Genomic DNA, 20815 nt, shown 5'->3' with positions numbered 1-20815 from the left:
AGCAAGTGAAATGCTAAGTTCTGAATCAACTTCAGCTCCAGAAACAAGCCTCAGCATAATAGAATATATTTTTAGCTGTAATTGCTTCTGATTGCCATTAATGCTGCTTTTCTTGCATCTTCAGAATGTTAGTTCCTCATTTCAATATGCCGCCTTCTTTTTTTACAGTCCTTTAAAGAGATGAATTGCTAAGATAAGCTATTTTAGGCTAAAGAAAGCCATATAAGGTTTCTGCATTATCATGATTTATCAATTTAAATGGGGCCCAAGAAAAACCAACCCCAAACAGAGATGTTCTACTGAAAGAGTTGTATGAATTCGCATCGCTCATCCTTGTGGGCAGGATTTGTTTAGGGTTTGTTATTGTTTAGGGTTTGTTATACATCCCCAATGTGAGCAGGAGGAGAACCAGGTCACTATCATGGCATGAAGGAAAGGGGGATTTAGCCTTTACCCCATCATGATTCTGATCCAAATCAGGAGGCCCGTGCCTGCTGTTCACAATAGAGGGAAGCTCCCATTGGCCCCAATGGGAGCTTTCCTTCCACTGCAAATATCAGGTGTGATACGAAGAATTCTTATTGGGAAAATGATAGGGGAAAGGATTTTTTAAAAACTCCCCAATCTGGGTCATTCCCCCACCCCGCTCCCAGCATCACTTGCTGGCTATTTAGGCCAGATCTACACCTTGTATCATATCATTACGATCCCATCACAGTAACGCTATATCCCTCTTGCGCAGTTATACCTCATAGGACACACAATGACATTTGTTGTGGTATTTTGGATAATGTAGAATAAAAAGCAGGAAACAACATTAGTGGTATATTGAATGTGTAATGTGCCCCAACAGTTATCAGTCCAATTCAATACCGCTATAAAGCAGCAGCGTAGATCTAGCCTAACTTACAAAAAAACACTGCACACACCAGGACTAAACACATGAGTAATATCATGTTTAATTGGGCCCTTAGACCAAGCCTAGATTTTTCATAACAATTAATCTTCGTTCCATTTCACAATGAGACAGTTCAGACTAGTGATGGGTGCGTAGGATTTCTGAAGTAAAAAAATAGGCCAGAATAGATGCTTTAGGGCACAATCCTATGCATGTTTAGACAGAAAAAAGTCCTACCGGTATTCCCCAGCCAACTATAGCTGGCTGGGGAATGCTGGGAGTTGTAGGCCTTTTTTCTGTCTAAATATGCATAGGATTGCGCCCTTAGTCATGCAGAGCAGAAAGGCACTTTTAATCTATCTCAAATTGAATAGTGAAGTTTGATAGACAGCCCTCTTAGTGTGGTACATGTACAGGCACTGCGAACGTAACAAATTCCACTGACGCACCACCTAAAGTTGAGTTTCAGTGGGCCAGCTAGTTCAGATGCAACACCAAACCACTGAGCATTGCAAGAACAATCTGTGGTGAACTAGCCTTGGGCATACTTCCCTCTCCTCCTCCTCCTTCATGTGCATATCCAGTTCAGTCTCTTGGGATGCAATGTGATAGGGAACATGACACAGTAGCCAGTTGTAGCCTGGACATACAGAAGAGGATCAGGTGATAACAAAGGACTACAGAAGAGAAAATATAGCTGTGAAGGAGCGCTGGGGTTAACCCTGCAAGGTAGGACAGGCCAAACCTGGCCTCACGCTCCAAAGGACACCCAGTAACTGCCCTCGCCTGCCAAGAGGCACTGAATCTAGCTCTGAAGTTGAACAGAAAGGATCACACCAACTTGGATATATCTGTATTGGATAACTGTTTATTTTAAGGTAGGGGTAAAGGGAAGGGGAGAATTAGAGGTGGTAGGTTGTACAGAAGGTTACAAAGCTGAAAGTTTGCAGGAAAACCAAAACATCCACAGAGAGACTTTATACCATGCCCCCAAGCAAAACAACCAAACTAGTTACCCTATCCTTTCACGTACCTAGGTACAGGCCTCCCAGGATAGCATCCAGCCGACAGCAGGTCCAAAACCACCATAACGAAGGAAGGCACCACACCTCTCTGCTGACCCCCTTTTAAGGCCCAGCCCCATCAACCCAGGGCAGACTTCCCTTAGCCAATCACCAGCTCAGCCCCCAAAGAGACCACCTTCATCCAGAATAGGTAGGATCTTCCCACCAAGCCCAGCTGTTATCTATTTCCATTAGGAGGGACTGAGCATGGCCTTGAGCAACAGGGCCAAGGAACTGGCAGATAACACACCTTTCCAGGTGTTTGCCTGGAACGCAATGCCCATGCCTGGTCTCATGGTGGGAAACAAGCCATCGTTCTTGACAATGGCATTTTAATAAAATCTCACCATCACTGCCGTATTTCTTTTCACATACAACAGGTTTATGCTTAACAGGCAATAACTTGGCCATTGAGTATGAGCCTGAGACTTCATTCATTCATTCATTCATTCATTCGTTTTATTAGCAACACTTATATTCTGCTTCATATAATAGAATTTCTAAGACTCATGTGCTTCCTCTTTCCACCCTGACTTCTCTTGCTAGGGCAACCACTCATTAGAAACAAAAAAATTAAGGGTGCAATCCTTTGCATGTTTAGACAGAAAAAGTCCTACAATTCCAAGCATGCCCCAGCCAGCATGACGTTTTTCACATCTGGCTGGGGTAGGCTGGGAATTATAGGACTTTTTTCTGTCTAAACATGCATAGGATTGCACCCTAAAAGTATTTATTATAGGGATGGGTGAATCTCTCAGTTTTGTTTTCTCCTGTATTTGATTTTTAAAAATGTCAAATTCTTTCTCTCCCAAATGTGAAGAACTTCGCAAATTTTGGTAAGGTCTTATCAAAAATTAACCAAAACTACATTCTCACACATCTGCATTAGGCAATTTCAATAGGTTCAGCTATTGCCAGCATGGAGAGGACCATAATGTACCTCCTTGCCATACAGCAGTTAAAGATGAGGAGCCTTTCAGAAAAAAAGAGGTGGCAACCCTAATTAAACATCAGAAACATAATGGACTGGGATTCAGACCTAGACTTTTAAGAGCAAAGCACTCAAAACTCTGTACTTGGCTGGATTAATCTGTCAGCTTCAGTTTCTCCCACATTAGATTTTTTTTAAATCTCAAGTTCTTTTTGTCCCAAATATGGAGAACTTCATCAGTTTTAGTAAATTCTTATCAAAACCAGAAACAAAATTCTCACCCATCCCCAATATATTAATTGATTTTCAGCTGCCAGAGCTTTCAAATCAGTGTACTAGTTTAGAAACAACAACGGGTTTTGTGGCATCTTAAAGACTAACACATTATCATCTGATAGATGTCCTAGTTTTGTAGCTCACTGCTCAATATTCTTGCAACTGCTTCAGTACCAGAATGGCAGGTAAATAGAACTTTCAGACACACTGAAAATAAAAGCCTACATGAATAATCATGGCTATTAATATAAATTGCATTGAACAGAGTGAACTTGAGTTTGTGACCTGACAATTTAGAAAATTTCACACTATTTTCTCCATTACATCGGTAGGAAATGAGGTGCGTAATATTTCAATGACAACTGAACCCTCAGAATATGTTAATAAAGATTTTAATAAATAGTTCAGCAGAGAGACTTTAAAAAAAAAAACATGTGGAGTTCAAGACAAGATGACCAAACTGCATAATAAGCATTCAGATGAAAGTCAAAGTGTTCACGCCCCAAATCTGGACATGAAACAGTTTTGTGCAGAACTTTTAAGGGATCCTTATGGTGAAACAGGAATTTGGCTCCCACCAACAGATTGGATCCAAGCTAAGTTAGTTGTGCTTTGTTCCCACTGAAATCAACTGGACTTCACTTCATCATGGCTAACTTTTCACATTGATTTCAATGGGGCCAACATGCAACTAATTAAGGCTGCAATCCAATATTGCCTCACCTGGAAGTAAGTCCCATTGAAATCAATGGGAATTAATTCTGAGTAGAAATATATAGAATTATGCTGCTAGTTTGGATCCAGTGTTTAATTTGCTACCCTTTATCCCTTCCCAAAGTTAATTCCTATCAGGCTGTCCAATTATACAATTTCATTGCCCCTCAGTTCTGCATATTGTCCCGATCCTTGGCAATGTAACCAATGGTCAGGATCCAAAGGAGGAATATGTCTGCAGTTGGCGCCAGCAAAAGTCAACACAAATTTCCAGGTGTTTTCTCTTCCCATACTGCATGTCCCAGCCATTGACTCTATTGGGACGACACCATCTCATATCAAGCATGCCTGAGCTGCAGATGAGAATTTGCTGTTTTTCCATTCCTTTTTGAATCATGTTACACAACTAGAATGCATATTGTAATGTCTGATTCCAAAAGCACTGTTAATTTATTTCTAACAGGGCAACAGAAAAGTGTATTTATTATCAATATTGGAGGGTGGGAGGGAAATGTTACATGTGATGGAAGTGCTGTGGTTGCCATAGCACACAGGAAACATTTTACTTTCCCGTAGTAGTTGTGATCAGTGGCAAGCAAGACTTGGTGAAGCAAGGTGTTCCAGTGTGTTTTGCTACATCTTCCATCCTGGAAAAAAATACTCTTGACTAACATTAAAATCGTAGACATATCTGTGGTAGCAGAGCAAGAATGGCAGAGATTCTTATCCACAGGTTTTTCGAGAGAATGTGCACTGCTGGGTTTCTCTTTATGTTAAATATGTCCGTATCAAATTACAAAAAGATCAAATTCACTGTCTAAGCTATTTTTCCATGGAGGTGCATTAATGCAAATTAGACAGAATGACTTTCCCAGTTATAATTGGGCTGAAATGAGGTGGAAGGAACAGAAAGACAATTAACTTTAGGGGGCTTTTTCCCTTCTGTTTTCCCCCTGCCCCAATCTGCAGCAGTATGGAGTAGGTTTTAGTGCCTGATGGTGGTACACTGACTGTGCTGCCAGGCAAAATTATTCAGAGACCTTCAAGGGCTTTGTTTATCTCATTTTTCAATTAACCTCTGTGTTTTAACTTCATCATAATGCCTATACCAATTCACACCAAAGAACAAATAAAAATCCTCTTTTTCTGCCAGTACTTCTTTGCTTCTCAAAATCAAGGTTTTCCTTTTTCCATAAAGAAAAAAAAAAAACCTGCATGAAGGAAGGGGATGTAAATTTCAGATTACAAGAGACCGTTACTGGATGCAGAAGGTTTAATATAAATTATGTTTCTGCATTAACATTCTCCCCCCCCCCTTTAAAAAAATATGCCTTGTCTATACTTACAGCACGGACAACACCTACAGCATGAATTGTTTAGATGCAGTTCGATTGATATACCCGTAATGCAATTATTTCACATTAATTTACTACCAACGGTTCTCAAGGCACAGAGCATATTATAGATTTTACTGAGGTAGATAGAATTTTAGGCTGGTTCATGCAAGATGTTACCTTCTTGATGCTTTCAGTTCTAGCTGTACCTGGGTACATATATGTGTGTTTTCACACTAGAGCAGGGCCTTTTAGTCCTGTTAAGGTACTGCTTTTTTTCAATTAGCTGGAAGTGGAATTTAAAGGGAGATTTTTCATAACACTTAATCATTACATTTTAATGGGTTTGATCCAGGATCTGCCATTTGCAAGTGGGGCCTTTCTACCAGAGGAAGGGCTCCACCCATAGAAAGTCCCTCTGCCTGATAGTTAAGGATCCCCTTCCCCCACAACACAGCTCACCCTATGCAGCAGGGTCTCCTTATTCTCTGTGTAGCCATTTTGGGGGAGCTGGAAGGGCTGGTGTGGCGTGGGGAAGTCTATTTCCATCAGAACACTTGATCCAGAGTAAATCTGGATCTAACCTAATATAGCACTATATCGCCCAACAATGCCCTTCCAATGGTCTAAATCCTTCTATAACATATACACGCAAGTAACAGTGCAATCCTATACACGTGGGCAAAGCAACTTACCCCCAGGTAAGTGTGTATAGGATTGCAGCCTAAGTTCAGCAAAGGTCCCTGGCAACTTCAAATAAAAGTGTATTGCTCGCAGTTTTATTTTGTTTATTGCTTCGTCTTTGCTGGGAATATTGCAATCTTGTCTGCAAGTTACAGGAAGGGAGCAGTGCTGCAGTTAGTTAATTCATGGGAATTTGGGGCATAGCTAGACTTAGGATCTCTATAGCCAGCTTCCTGTGTTACTCCCCTTCCTTCTCTCCTGCTCCCCCCATTCCACCATTGCTGGGAGCACACATGCTTGGTCTCTCTCACTCCTGCCAGTGTTACAGAACAAAGAAATGGACTGAACAAACTCTTTTTGAAATTATATGCTGTCCCTGCATTTTTATGCAAGCCTATTGTAAGTAAACTATTTTTTTCCTTTTCTTCATTAAAGAAGGGTGTGGTCTCCTTTTGTTCTAAGATAGCCCTCTGTGCATTTAGAACTGGTAAATGCTCATTCTGTTCTGCCTTTTGTTTTTGTTTCTCTCTGCTAAGCTGCCTTTCTACGAGAAGACAGCAGTACTAGATAATAATTCCCATCATCACTTCTGATACTGGCTGAGGGATTAGTGAATCTTTTCCCCTTGAATAGCCTCTCTGTGAATTGCCCCATCTCAGTTTCGGTTCCCAGACTGTATGAAATCTCTGTTTTAATTCCGCTTCTACTAATTGTGGAAAAGCAACACCACAGCAGTCCTAAAGGGCTATAGTGTGGAAGCGTATGGCTGCCATTCTTGAAATTTTAACATCAAGACTGTAACGCCCCAAGTTCCTGACATGATCAATTTTGGGGAATAAATCTATATTTTATTGCCGTTTCATAACATAACAATAAACATCATAAAATATAACTTGAGTACAATAAGTCTGGGTCATGTGAGTCTTAAATTACTAGAAATACTTGGATTATTTTGCATATCAAATCTTTTTTCACCAAGAATGAATGGACATTTACATATAATATTAGAGTTGGATGAATTTGTCCATTTCAGTTTCTCTCAGTTTCTCATTTTTCTAGTCTTGGTTTGTCCCAAATGTTTAGATTTAATTTTTTTAAGGGGTTGCAGGGACACTGAAAAATGAGAGAACTACTAGAATTAAAAACTGAGTTGGCAATGCAAAAAAAAAAAAGCCAATAACAAAGAAATTAGTGTTTTAAGTTAATGGAAAAGCAAAAGCACAATATCCTTTGAAAATCACATTCTTTTTTAATAAATCCATTTATTAAACATTCACAATCCTCCTTTTACATTTGTCTTTAATAAACAATTGATAAAGGGCTTTGCTTGCATCTCAACTGTTGATGCATCTAAACACATCTATTCCTTCTCTAAAAACAATCAATAGGTGCACAAGAAGCTTGCTCTTGAAGTTGTGAGTATTGCTGTCATGGGTGTGAGTGTACACTTTTCAATTTACGGGAAGCTGGATCAGTGAGTTGCATCTTTTCTGACAGGCAGTTTCCGTAAAAGTTACACTATCTCTTGACATGTAGTGTGAACAGCTGCCTGAAAACGAAAAAAAAGTAACTAATGTTATAAAAAGAAAAGTTTTGTCCTGTGTATTGCATTTCAGGATGCTAGTTCCAAATCTGCAATAGAAAACCACTTAAACGTTACCTGTTAGAAAGTATCGCTGTTACTGACTAAATAGATGAAGGATAGATCTAGAGATATTTTACTCAAATATGATAGATTTCAATTTTTAGTCCATACATAACCCCAGGGAGATGGCACCATGTGCTTCTCTGAACATAATATAGATCAGCCCTGAGAGAGCACTGTGTTAGCTAAGGCTGATGTTCAACCTGAGCATGTCATAACTGAATGCATCCAAACTAGGGGTGCTACTAGATGAAGAGCTCGTAGTACTACCAATCAAAGGACATTGTGCAGGTATTGTGCCTTTTTCTCCCTGAAACACATTTTATAGAAAGAAAAAAGATGGACAAACCGGTGGGAAAACACGGGAGGGTTACAAATGGCAGACAACAACGACGTCACAACCTCCATAAAATTCTGTGAATGATACAGTGCTGTTACACAATAAGAGCCTTGTCTGGGAGCACCCAAAGTTTTGTTTTCATGAACTGAAAGAATACATATCTACAGATCCTACAGAGTTAATACTAGTTACTTCAAGTGAAAGAGTCAGTATAAGGGGAGAAAAATTCTGATTAGACCAGCTTAATCCTAATCCCTTCTCTCTGATCTTGGCAGAGAATTTTTAGCAAGTTACTATATTTAAATAACTCCCCAGAATTAATCCTTTTGGTTGCTGAAGGCATGAAGGGAAAACAGGCAAAAACAAAGAATTCAGAAAAGTGTTGCAGCTGTTTCATAGAATTCCCTACTTATAATTGAAAAGATTTGCTTTTTGCTTTTTGATGGCACAAAATGTAACCTTCAACTTGCCTGCCTCATCCTTTCTTTTAACAACAGCAAATTTGAAGTCAGACAGTATACATTTTATACTTTAGGGGGATGAATTTAAGTGCTTTTGACACTTTACAGTATGCAGTATATGAGTATAATGTTGTATGTGGTGGGGGAAGAACATTTTTTCTCTTTGTATAGCTGGAGGATGATTTAATAATATAAGAACCCCCCCCTTTTTTTTTTTGTTTCTGTGGTAATTGGTTGAATGTTTGAGACTCATTCCAACATAGCAAAATCTTCTGTTGAGTTCCTCTTATTAAAAAAGAGATTTATATGAACCATTTTCACCTTATGATTTTATTATCATTTCATAAAACATAGCACTTTTCACCCTCAAGTCATTTTTATCATTATCTTTTTTAATCTCTGCAGTAACCCTTAGAAAATCTTCTTAGCTAGTTTCAAAGAAGCAGACACTGGACTGACTTGCCATAAGTTCCAGTCCACTCCACACCACATGGGAAATATCAGAGCTTCCACAGGGTCAACCACTACATGCAACCCACTTTCCATGTGGGCCAAACTACAGATTGATAGATATAAATTAGCTATAATACAAAACTCATGCATTGATTGAATGCATCAACAGGAAAGAGGTCCACACTGGCTAGCCCTATTCCTGATGTCATGTGCCTAGAAGGACCCATCCCTCCCCACAACACATTGACATGCAAAGGGGAGGCCTTTGTGCAGTGGTGCAGCTGGGGCTGAACTTTGGGGTTGGACTCCAGGGCCCCCACAGGCCAGTGAGCCCTCAAATGACCATCCAAAGAGCAGCAGGTGATGGGACAGAAGAATACAGGTCTAGTGTCACCACCTGAGCTGACACTGGCACTCAGGGGCCCACCAGGACTGAAGCTACTGGCTGTGGCATCCTTTCTTCGTCTTTTTAAACATTTTAGAATTTGAGGCAGCCAGCTGGGCATGTACTTGCTTACAGATGCTCATTTTATTAAATATGTATTATCCTTTTCTACAGCAAAGGAGTGCTTATTTCTAAATGAATGAATTTAGGATCAAGGCAGCAGAAGCAAATTCCATTTTGTTCCTGTAGTCATGATAGTGCTATGAATTCATTGAGTTTAAAATGCAAAAGTGCACATGCTCAGAGTATTTCTTTTTCTTTTTTTAATCAGGGTTGGCAAACAGGTTTTTGTTTTGTTTATCAGGAATGTTGATCCCGTTGTGGAACACGGAATGGTGGAAAGGGGAAAAGAGAAATGTTAGATGAGTGCGTCACAACTGCAGTTATACACATGGCCATTGAAAGGGGGCACAGCACCCATAAGATCAGTAAGCCAAGGGTCTAAAATTACCAAACTGCACTACTGCCTTTGTGTATGCAAAACACTTCCAGATGATTGGAAACCTGCATGATATGGGTTTCCAGTCGCATGGGAGTCTTTGCACGTACAGAGGTACATATAAATGCTTCCCCTTTTCAGACATCTGCATCAACGTGTAGATGTCAAGGGTGGGGTGTACAACCTTAGGGGATAGCCCATCCCCACTCATGTACTCAATGTACATGAGTACACTCATGTACATTGAGAAGTACATTCATGTGTACCTTTGTGAACATGAGGTACACTCATGTACCTTTTCAGAAGTCCTAACTTCTGAAAAGGGCTACAGAGCCTTGCCATTTCTCAGTCTCTCTCCAACAACCTCCATATTTGATTTTCCTCAGAAGCATCAGTATCACTGGTTAGCGCATTAAATACACTTTGAAAACATTCCTCAGGATCACCGATGTCTCTGCTTCTATACACTGAATTATCATGCAATAAACCATAGACTTATGTGAGCATTCAGCCAGATCATTTGTGGGCTAAGATGCTAGGCACCAAAAGCGATAAGGCAGAGTTCCTGATCATGCAGTGGTTTGTAATCCTCTTCTCACTGCCATACCTTCAAAATGTGAGTCAAAAGTTCTCAAGTGAGAAGTTTCAGCTTAGCACTAAGATGAAGACATATTATGCATTAAAAAGACAAGGGTTGGAGCATCGCACTGACAAGAGCCCCCTGGACTTATTCCTCTTCTTCGTCATTGCAACCTGCTTGTTCACCAGCCTTTTCCTCTGGCCCAGGCAACAGTGGTGGTGTCAAGGAAGAGCAGCAGCAGTGTTCACTGCTTCTCTGGCTGTCAAGCAAGCAAAGGGTAGCAATGATGAGAAAGAGGAGGAGAAGCAATAACAGCTGGTGACTATGGTGGTGAGAAGGGAGACTCACTGATAGAGGAGGGGCCCATGATTGTGTCTTGTCCAAGAGCCCTCAAAAACCTGGAGCCAGTACTGGGTTGGAGGAAGGTGACACCGGTAGAGAGAGCACATCTGCGTGTGCGTAAGCATTTAGAAATTCAGAATTTCTTATCATGTGTTATGCTGCTTCACTGCTGCACGTTCAGTGAACATGTGTAGGGGAGCAGTGGGGTTTCACCCCTGATCTACACACATTCATTGAATGTCTGAACAAAGTCCCCACATGTACAGCTGCATATGTATGGCTCTCTGTTTGGGCATTCAGTGAATGCATGTAGATCAGCAGGGGAAACTACTACCATGATGCCTTCACCCATTACATTCACTAATTGAACACCGGGACCGACGGCAGCTAAAATGTTTACAAGGCTACAATTTCATCTGTGATTTTAAAAAAAAAAAATCCAGCCAACACATTCATCAGAGGTTGATTGTGAATGGTTTGAGTTTCGTTTTTCTACTGCACATTTGAATGGTTGGAGAAAAGTCATTTTGTTGGATTAACGATCTACATGGTTTTGTAGGAGAATGCATATATCTTTGCGGAATTGTTTATTTATTTACTTACTTACTTATTCATTCATGTATTTATTTATTTTATACTCTGGCTTTCCAGTAAACAAAATGGTGCTCAAGGCAGCTAAATATTATAGGGTGTGCTGGGTTAACTGGACCATGGTGTCTGTGTCAGTATAATAATAAGACTGCTATACCTCTCCCTCCCTCTCCCTCTCCCTCTCTCCCTCTCTGTGTGGGCAGACAGCAAGCATTTCACATTTTCCTCAGACTTGGGAATATGGCTTGTTGCTGCTGCCTTCTTTCTTGTCATATGACAGGCCAGACAACGTATGTAGAACTGCAGGAAGTTTCATATACAAACTTTCCCATATCAATAAGGAAAGTAGACAAACTCTCCGCAGTCTCAGGCAATCGCATTGTAGCATATGCCCCCAATTTGGCTGGGCCCCAACTCTATAGCATGCTTAACATAACAGTTAATCAAGCTGGGCAGGTTGGTGAATAAAATGAAGTGGACAGAACATTGTTATTAACTGCACAGAAGATATTGCACCAGTCAAGGAAAAGACAGGGTTTTTCCTGAACTAAGCAATTACCCAAGATCCTGCAGTGTTAAGTGCTAACACACTGCCCGATCAATATCTACTGCAGAGAAATGGTTTGATTTGTGTCACACGTGGCCTAGACGGTGGATGCCACCACATACATCAGAAAAGAGGACCCAATTTGGTCAGTAGCAGATGGGTAAACTAATAGCTACAGAGGGGGATGTGGAGAGGAAAACCTGAGTAATTGCCAACACAAAGCTGTTTTGACTGTCTGTGTTATTTAAGCACCAGCCATAGGTCCTAATTCATTAGAGTTACAATAAAGCATGGCTTCCACCGGTAAAAATGACACTTGAAAATATTTTCTCTTTTTCGTGGCTGACGCCGTCATATGACACAGTTAATAGAAGAGGAAAATAAATTCCACTAACAAGCATCATGCTTTGTACTCTATTAAAGCCCAGCTGTCAGACAGAGTTAAGGAAATGATTGTGCAGTTTGTTCCAATTCTAATTAATAATAACCAAGGATTAATAAAGCAATTTGGGAAAAGAATGTACCAGGTAAGGATTTATGAACAAATGAAAGTCGTTTTATTGTAAATAACCCTGAATGGAATTAAATGGGAGCAAAGACATTTTACAGTGCAGCAGAAAATGTTCAGCACATTTTTCAAGCTCTGCTTCATTCAGAAAGGCATTAATGGAGCTGGATTGGAACTTGCAGTTCTACCTAAGACAAATAGATGCACTGCTTTCAGTATTTCCTTGTACTCCTGGGGGGTATTATAATAGATCAACTTCTAAACATTTTTATATTGGCAATCTAAGGGCAGGTGACCAGTGGTCTTAAATACATTTCTGTGCATGCTAAACAGACTTTGGCCATGTTAAAAAACACACAAAGTGCATTGTTTCTTTGTTTCACTATTTTGCTAATTTAATACAATATCCTGTTTTAACTGTGTCTTGTAAAGGATATTAGAGAAGGAACATAGAAGAGCAATTGGCTATGCTTGTCAAGAAGATTAGAGATTTCGATGCATAAGGAAGGAATTCAAATGGCACTCATCGTGGTGGTGGGAATGCTGTATGCTCTCTACTTCCCCAAGTGGTGAAAGCTCCAGAGACAGCACTACACGGTTTAGTGTCTTATGGATAAGAAAGCACTGGACCCACATATGCCTCATTCACACATAATGCTAACCCATGGTTTATTTAACCCATGGTTTGTTGCCCTACCTAGGGTTTATCTGGCAAACAATTAAACAAACTGCAGTTTGTTTTCTCAATCTGGAACTAATTACCTAGGGAGGTAGTGGGCTCTCCCACACTGGAGACATTCAAGATGAGGCTGGACAACCATCTGTCAGGTATGCTCTGACTTAGATTCCTGCACTAACCAGGGGATTGGACTCAATGGTTTTATAGGCCCCTTCCAACCCTACTATTCTGTGATTCTATGAATCTCTGGGTGGTTTGTTTTCCTCCTCCTTTGCCTGCTCTATTCCTGTATCCCAAATACTTTTGTGACACTGTAATACGGGCATGTAGAGTGACTGGGACTTTTTACTACTCTTGCCCTCTGCCTCTGTAGTCTGTTAAAGCAACCCATATTTCTGGGTTTGCATGTAACAATCCATGGTTTAAACAACCCAGAGTTCACAACCCAGCAAGGAACCATGTCTTCTCTTTCTGGGATGTTCGTAGTTAACAAACTATAGTTTGTTTGTATGACCACATTCACACATCATGACAACCAGAATTCAACAACCCATATCATGGGTTGGCATTATGTCCAAACCAGGGCAAAGTGTCTGCTCTATATGGTTTATTTACAATACTGACAAGGTAGGGGTGTGCATTGCCCACAGGATTAAGTTCAGGACCCCAATTCAGTGATTCTGGAAACAGCATAATTTAACTCAGAATGATTCAGTGGTCATCTCATTCAACTCAGAACCAAATCCAAAGCAAGATAAAGCTGAAACTTCATGCCATTGACTATAATGGTAAATACACAAATGGCTATCACTTGGTTTTACTTGTTAAATGAATTTGATGAGGTTTGCAAGCCTAGTAGTCACTTCTGCATGTGTGCAAAGGCACCTTTCTTTCAGACTGTGAACAAAGGTTTACTTTGGAGGTTTGGGGGGATGCAGTGAGGCATCCCAAATGAGGCAGAGGCTGGACATGTTTGAAAAGGTCACCGTCTTTCAGTCTATTGACAGATTTTTAGTTTTGAGGTTCTGGGGGTGGGATGTGATAAAGACCAAGAAAGCATCCTACACAAGACAGAAGGTGGATGCACTGAAAAGACAACCGTCTCTCAGGCTCTGAACAAAGATTTACATTTGAGGTTCTTTTGTGGCAGCAATCAAGATAGTGGAAGCATCCCAAACCATGAGGGTGAAGACAATTCAAACTAAGTCTGATGATGATACAGTGAAGTTTTCTTGGGTAGGCTCCACCTTGAGAACGGGTGGATAGTCAGTGAAATGCAAGTGGGTAGTTGGTAAAACGCAACCTGAGTTGCTTGACTCCAATTAAAACTTAACCTATGCAAATAGGTCCAAAACTAGGAGGGATTTTGGAGTTTATTTTCTGGCAGGCTACAATGAGGATGGGAATAATTCCAGGTATGCACAAAGATGACTAGGGAAATGTTGACTTCGGACTGAATTTCCTGGGACTAGGGGCACAATGAAGGTGGGCAAGAATAAATCCCAAATGCACACAAAGGAACTTAGGGCAAACTTTGACTTGGGAATAAATTGGGGAGGGGTGCAATGAAATTAGGAAAGAATCCAAAGTTTGGTCAAGATGGGATGCATGCAAAGGCAACTTTAAGAACAAAATTGCAGACAAAATTGTCCTTTTGGAGGGGAGTGAGATTTGCTTCCCCTACCCTGTGCTAGGGCAGACACCCAGTGAAGTGCAGTCTTCATATAAATTCATAGTAAATATCTGCACATTTGGAATTTTTAGAGTCATGGGCACTCTCACAAAATGGCTGCCATGGAGGGGCTTGCTCTTTCATAAAATGGCTGCCATGGATAGTCACAAAACCCTCATTTCCCAGAAGGTAAAGGGGTGAGACTAATAGAAAAGTAACTACCCAAGAACCTAAGTACAAGGCAGAGATGGGGACTGAGATCCAAAACACAAATAAAGATGGTGCTGGAGGGCTGCACTTTGCTTTCCAGCATGGCAATCTCCCAGGTAAAAAAATAACTACAAATAATCTTAAGAAATAAAATCAAAATCAGGAGAGGCAGGGAGCCTGGTGGGTGTGAAGAGAGGTGTTGGTGGACACATTCGTTCCCATGGGCACCATGTTGAAAACCCAGACTTAGAGCCTCTGGATCAGCAAATACTTCCCGAAATGGGTAAGCTGAGTAATGCTACCTCCTGAGCCAATGTCTGTACTTAACTTGATATAAGCCAAAATTATGGAACTCCCTACTACAAGGAAATAGCTGTTGCAAAGAATGTAGCCATTTTCAAACAGGAATTACATATAAACATAAAATGATATCAGCAAATTTCCAATGGATTAGGCCAAACTCCGCCTCCATCACCATTTTTTGACTGGTGGGCCTCAGTCATTTTCAGCTCTGTCGAGCAGGCCCTGGGGGTAGAAAGTTTGAGAACCCCTGCCCTTGGGCCAAAGTCCAGGGCCCTGCAGCACGGGGGTAGGGGATGACCACCTTGAGAGTGGAAGATGATGAGGGCATCTGGAGCAAACTACATTTTATTCCTGTAGACATGATGGTGCTATGAATTTGTTGTTGTTGTTGTTCAGTCGTTCAGTCGTGTCCGACTCTTCGTGACCCCATGGACCATTGAGTTCAAAATGAATAACTGCACATTCTCAGAGCATTTTGTTATTGTTTAAACAGGGCTAGCAAGTAACAATATGTTATTAATCTTGCATATCAGGAATGTAGAAGCAATTGCAAAGCATGGAATGGCAGTTGAAGGGGGGAAGAGAAATGTTAGTTGTGTGCTTCACCACTGAAGTAACACACATGCCCATCTAAAGGAGGGGCATAAGACCTTTAAGTCCAGGCTAGTTGCACCGCTGTGCCCAATCAACTTTTGATGGTTCTTGTTGAGCCTACTATGGTGACCAGGCTAAGGGTGGCAGAGGTGGAAAGCAGTGGTAGCAGAGAGCCTTTTAAGTTTTAACATGACACAGGGAGGGTTCAATAAAATTACTTGAGTACAGGACTCTTTTTCAGGAAACTATGAAGATGATGCAGAGGTGAAGTAGCCAATGCTGACAAACCCAGCCTTAGCATGAAGAGGGGCCCATCTACACCCTGCCTTCAGAGTCCCCAAGAGAGGTGATGATGAAGAAGACATGGAGTAAGAGAAGTCTACATGATAGCCAGGAGCCTAGGAGGAGACTACAGGAGTAGGGGGGTGGGGGTAGAGTGGGCACCTGTTTGTACTGGTGCCTCTGCCTCCTCCACAGCACAGCACACCACAGAACCACTGACTGTAAGAAAGGATGCTGTAGTTAGCAGTGTCAACCCCAGTAGGCCAGCTGGGCAGTTGATGCTGGGCTTGTTTACCACTGCCCCCATGACCTACCACTTTCAGCCCCAAGGTCCAGCCCTTGCTGCACCACTGCAGCCTGCAGGTATCAGGCTGCCAAGGGTTTAGGGAGAACAGCAGGCCAAAGCAGAGCAACACTCATGCTTCCAGCTTCCCATTGCCACTCTGGCTGTAGCCTAACAGAGGACTGCACACAGTGGAGGCTGGTGGCTCCAATTTCAGTGGAGCTGTGAATCCATTCTGGGTTTCAGTCAGAAACAACCAGAACCCTAAAGGAGCTATCCAAGTTGCTGAGTCTATTTGGGGGGCTAGGGTTCAGCATCTCAGAGTTCTGGCTGGTTCTGATTGAAACCCAGAATGGATTCACAGGTGCACCGAAACTGGACCCACCAGCCTCCACTGACCGCACATTCAACCACTGGATATTTCTAATGGCAGAGGAGAAACTGGAAACATATGTTTCACTCCAGATTTAACCAGTAGGTCCCCAAAGGGTCATTCTAGCATTAACACCACCCAGGGGGGAAGAGTGTAATAGGACTGGGAGACTTTATGAGACGTAGAAATAACTAGCTAAATCACTGTGAAGAGAGCAATAACTAGCCGAGGTTTCCAGTGGTGAGTAGTGAGCAGCCTTTTTTTCTACTTACTGATGGTTGTGAAAGAACCCTTGCTTAGTGCCAGGCATTATAGGGCAGGTCCTCAAGGGGGTTTAGCCCTAACCTATCTACGTCAAGGATAGGAAACTTGGTGCCCTTCAGATGTTTTGGACTACAATTCCCACTGGCCCAAGCCAGCATGGCCAATAGTAAGGGATTGTGGGAGTTGTCATTCAAAACATCTGGAGGGCACTAGGTTTCCTACCCCTGCTATAGGTGGACTCTAGAGCAAGTCCCATAACATGTTTGACAGCTGGGAAGGGAAGACTCACCTCAGCAGTGGCCCTTGGTGACAAAATGTCCTTTGTGCCTTTCAGTTTGCTCCTGGGTCCCTTCAGACTAATGTGCCCTCAGGGAGAGGCGTCCTGTAACATATGCATGTGGTTTCCCCCCACGCACACCTCCTGGCCTCCAGCTACCTGGGGCAGCATCCCTTGACACACTCCTTTCTCAAAGAAAGAGTATTTAATCAGTGATGATAATACACAGCTGTAACACTAATGGGAAACGTATTGCAAAATAAGTTTTGTCTGACCACACTTGAGACAGAAGACAACTGAAAACTTTAAACAGGACCTTTAGTTAATATTAACAGGCCTCTTCTTGTTACAATGAAAACTGGCAAAGTAAACTGGGCAAAAGTGAAACCAAAACTAGCATCCCAACTCCCTTAATCCATTAACCATTTGGTGGCTTTTCCACCAGTTCTTTCCCCCTCCATACTGTGGGTTTTCATTGTTGATAATATTTATATTACACTGGAAGATTAGGAGTCATTATCATTAATGCTGTACAGGTGCCCAGGGCAGCTGCAAATATGGAGATCAGAGCAACGCCTCCAATTGTATGTGCACAGAGATGCAGGGCATAGCAGTATGGGATTATGCTTGCTTATAATGAAATATGAGACTTGACTGACGGCACCATTAGATATAACTCTCCCAATGGTCACTCCCTTGGAGGCAGTAGGCCTTGGCCCTTCTCTTATCTCTCCTTTCCAGTATGTCTGGTCTCTGGCTTTGTGTTCACTGGAAAGCTATCGTTCTCTGTCAGTGCCAAGGAATTGCTCTGCTGGGAGAGCCATTGTAGGCACAAATTCAGCTTCAGGTGCCTGCCTGACTGTTAAGTCTCACATGACCAGATCTAGCTTCTCCATAGAAGAGCTTGAATTTCCCCAGCATTATTGAGTCCTACAGTTGTCCTTCTCTACCACTGCCACAAACAGCAGCTGTGCTCACGGGCCATAGTTTTAACATGTTTTTCCCCCTTGCAGTTACTCCGTTCTAGCTACATTTTTGGTCAAGCGTCATTCCCTTTTCTTTGATACCACATTTTGATCTTGCTGTGAAAAGGGAACTGGGAAACAGCATCTAATGCTTGAATTACAAGCTGAGGGAGAGCAGGAGGAGGTTTCTTCTGCCTGCTCTTTTTTTCCCAGCAAAGAAATATAAAAGAAAAATGACATAGCCATTAACAAGAGTGAGTAGAGCTCCATCAGCCCCCTAATAAGCTCTCAGCACAGCACCTCATTGGGTTTTAATGTCTACATAGCCATAGCAATGGATTGGAATAGGAACAATGAGCCTTAAATCTCCATGTTCCATATTTACTTGGAACAGAAAAGTGTAATGCTTTAAACTAGAGGTAATTTTCACAAGGGTTTAAATTGATATCACTATTGATTTGATTGTCTATTGTGTCGAATAATTAGGAATGCGTATATTTTCTGTGAAAGCCTTCCAGCTTTACTGGACTTAATTTCATCATCAGGAGATCATCCATACATTCATTAAATCAGGGGTGGGCACTCTCTGGCCCTCCAAATGTTGGACTGCAACTCTCATCAGCCCTAGCTGGCATTGCCAATGATGAGAGATGGTGGGAGTGGTTTTTTTTTCATTTTACCTTGATACGCTCATTGGAAAGAGTGTATCAAGGGTGCTTCTGGACTAGGCTTTTATTGTGCAATCACACTGGCTCATTCATGTAATTTAAGGGAGGGGACCTCATCTTCAATTTGTATTCCTCTCATGTTTTCCCACCACTTCTTCCATGTTTTTTTTTTCTTACCAGAATAAAATCCATTAAGGAAGAAAAGATGGAATAGCTGCACAATGCCTTTTGATTGTTAGCGATAGCAGCCCTCTGTCTGAAAGCACTCTGAATACTTTTTTGGAATTTCTTCCATTACACTCAAATACAACAATTGCATGACAATTTAGACTGGCCTTTTCCAACCTGACACCTTCCAGATGTGTTGAACCACAACTCCCATCATGCTGGCTGGAGATAATAGGAGTTACAATCCAGAACATCTGGAGGGTACCAGTTGGGGAAGGCTCATTTAGAATGATGTTTTCATTCATGATTCTTTTGGACATGGATCAGACCAGTGCAAGATGGTCAGGCTTGCTATTGTGATGCAGGAATTCCCTAAACACAAACGACATAGAATCATAGAATAGTAGGGTTGGAAGGGGCCTACAAGGCCATCGAGTCCAACCCCCTGCTCAATGCAGGAATCCAAGTCAGAGCATCCCTTACAAATGGCTGCCCAGTCTCGTCTTGAAGGCCTCCAGTATGGGAGAGCCCACCACCTCCCCAGGTAATTGGTTCCATTGTCGTATTGCTCTTACAGTCAGGAAGTTTTTCCTGATATTCAGCCGGAATCTGGCTTCCTGTCACTTGAGCCCATTATTCCGTGTCCTGCACTCTGGGATGATCAAGAAGAGATCCTGGCCACCTTCTCTGTGACAACCTTTCAAGTACTTGAAGAGTGCTATCATATCTCCCCTCAGTCTTCTCTTCTCAAGCCTAAACATGCCCAGTTCTTTCAGTCTCTCTTCATAGGGCTTTGGTTCCAGTCCCCTGATCATCTTTGTTGCCCTCCTCTGAACCCTCTCCAGTTTGTCTGCATCCTTCTTAAAGTGTGGAAGGACACATGATAGAAGGACACATTTGTGTTGATTTTATTTAATTATTTTAGAATGAAAGTAACTACCACTTACTTTTTTCAAGTATGTTTTAAAAAAAAATTTACATAGCCTATCACGGGGGGGGGGGGGGACAGCGAACGCATATGGCAGCAGCTACGGCAACCACCATTTGTGTTCCTTTTTTTTTTTTGCCATGATAGGTTACGTAAATATTTACGTAGCCTATTATGGCAAAAAAAAAAGGGAACGCAAATGGCGGCCACTACGCCATTTGCGCCCCTCTTTTGTCGTAATAGGCTATGTAAATATTTACGTAGCCTATCACACTGCAAAAAAAATGGAACGCAAATGGCAGCCGCCGTAGCCGCCGCCATTTGCGTTCCCTTAGTTTTGCCGTGATAGGCTACGTAAATAGTTTTTTACATAGCCGTGATAGGCTACGTGATAGGCTACGTAAATAGGCTACGTAAATACATTTGCTATCATGGTTATGTGGAAGAAGCGAATGGCGGCCGCAGATGCGGCCGCCATTCGCAATGCAGCGCGGACGGCAGCAGGTAGGTGCTCCGTTCCGGGCCCATTTCACAGGGTGAGGGGGCGGGCGGCTTTGTTCCACCACGGATCTTGGCGGGCCGAATGCACTGGCATTCGGCCTCACCGAGATCCATGGCGGAATTCTCTGACACCCCTAGTTGTAGTCCCAAGGGAGAGGCAGAGAGTTCCTCCTCAACACAGACCCCACTTACTGCCCCTGGGGCCCTGGAGCATGAGCAACCCTGGTGCTCATCCGACTGCCACTTGCTCCCTGAGGAGGTTGTGTTGTGTTACTGTTATCCTCAGATTCTGAGGACTCTACCCCTGAAACCACAGTTGAGCCACAGTCCCCCAGCACCGTCAGAGCCAGTGTATACAAAACCAGTCAAATCCCTTAAAAAGAGGCTTTTCCTGGT

Source organism: Heloderma suspectum, chromosome 5 (assembly GCF_057233095.1).
Source record: "Heloderma suspectum isolate Gila_16-S chromosome 5, 16-S_ref, whole genome shotgun sequence".
Classification (NCBI taxonomy): Eukaryota; Metazoa; Chordata; class Lepidosauria; order Squamata; family Helodermatidae; genus Heloderma; species Heloderma suspectum.
Note: the sequence above shows the minus strand (reverse complement) of the source record.